We start from the raw sequence: 1815 nt of genomic DNA, 5'->3' as shown, positions 1-1815 counted from the left end.
GCAAGTTGTTTTACCTATTTATCTTTACTTTGTCGAGTGCAACACGAAAGAGTTTTTCGACAATTTTGGGCTGGTATTATACTATCTACAAATCACAATTAAAGCAATATGACATTTGGTAACGTTAGGGCTGAAGGAGTTATTTTGCTACTGGTACCAAGATGATATATGCCATGCTCTATATATGTATAATATTTCCAACCATATAATGTTTTAACCTACTCAAATAACTGTGTTATTTATGGGAGTCGAACCCACAACTACATGGTTGATAACCATGTGCTCTACCATTTGAGCTAAGACAACATGTATCATCTCTTAATGATAGTTAAACGTAAATGACTCATAGGCATAAATAGATAGACCAAGAAGAGAATTTACCTTCAAATGGAAGATCTTTTTCTTCTCTTCGACATATAACTGGGTTATCATGTAAATAGCAGCTGTCTAGTTTACCTACCAGCCCATTTGTATAGGGTGTACCACCCTTTGATCATTTGTGTTTTAAATTTCTGCAGTATATATCCAAGACCTATACCTAGTTTTCCTACCAGTTCCCATGTATGTCCTAGAAATATGGTTCCTAAGATGGTGGTGATAAGAAGAGACAGTGGAGCAAAAGAGGCTACAAATAAACAACTTTTAACTATGCATACCATGACACGAAAAAGCCTGCTATTTTACTGTCTAAAGCTCCCTACAAATAAAATAATTTTGGTATCAACAATAACTACACAATGTACTATGAATGTACAGATAGGAGACTGCTTGGTCTTCAACTGGAAGGTAAAAATAGGCGCAACAGGCTACATCAGAAAATTTTGTTCCTTTTGTTTGCAAGTAATATGCTAGGTACCAACCGGAAGGTATTAAAGTTACACCTGCTTTCCCTGGGTATGGGACATTAACTTAATCATTTCACCTTAGAATAAGGAAACACAAAGTTAGCCAATATAAAAAGTTATAAATATCCAGAAAAAAAGTGAACGCAGTCTACATTTTAATCGAAGATAGATTGCAAAATCAATCATGTGATAGATTATGTATACATGCATTCATCTCATTCAAGTGGTCTTGTCATTTTATGTCCTCTATAGACTCAAATTCCCAGTTATAGTTTATAATCTAATAGCAATTGAAAGAGAAACTGATTAAACTGAAGTTATCTCTACTTAAGTTAAAAGGAATCATGAGAAAGGATACTAATTGAAAATAATTGGTTCATACAGAAAATTACATGCGATCTCGAGACTATCACCAAGGTCTACAACAATATTAATTGTCTCATCATTCATGTGTCTAGGTGGGTGAAAGAGTTGTAATAGAACAATAAACTAAATATTTAGTAACGGATATAGATATATGGTATAATGTAGCTCTCAATAGAAAAAATGTAAATGAAGTATTTGGCTAAGAGTGACTGGAGTATTCTAAAAGATGATCTGATCACATGAGTGCATTTCATTTATCATCACAGATGCACAAACCATAAATAAACTACATGTTTTAAGATGAATCTAAAAGCTAGCAATTAGCAAGCTGGAACCATGTTTCATAACTTCAATTGCAGTATTCACTTTCAATTCATTAAAGTGGTAAACCTAAATAGTAATTGAAATTATAACAAAAGAAATTAGTATACAAAAGTATGAAGATATACATATCACATAACGCTGAAATTCACATATTACCTGAAACATAATTAAAACTTGAAAATCTGTTCAGAACACGATCCAATATTTAATTCAAACTTAAAATTGAAGAAAACCCTACCATTTTCCCTTGGTTAGGGACTTTCTCAATCCCCACAAAACA

The 1815-nt window shown here is 32.7% G+C and overlaps 1 non-coding gene across 1 annotated transcript; it reads right to left on the bottom strand.

Annotated features, from left to right (window-relative positions):
* Nucleotides 1-233: 233 nt before the first annotated feature.
* On the bottom strand, nucleotides 234-306 carry TRNAD-AUC. The gene has a single exon. It is a non-coding gene; the product is annotated as a tRNA-Asp (tRNA).
* Nucleotides 307-1815: the final 1509 nt, after the last annotated feature.

The sequence above is a fragment of the Papaver somniferum genome, chromosome 6 (genome assembly GCF_003573695.1).
Source record: "Papaver somniferum cultivar HN1 chromosome 6, ASM357369v1, whole genome shotgun sequence".
NCBI classification, from domain to species: Eukaryota; Viridiplantae; Streptophyta; class Magnoliopsida; order Ranunculales; family Papaveraceae; genus Papaver; species Papaver somniferum.
Note: the sequence above shows the minus strand (reverse complement) of the source record. Positions and strands in the feature narration are given on the sequence as shown.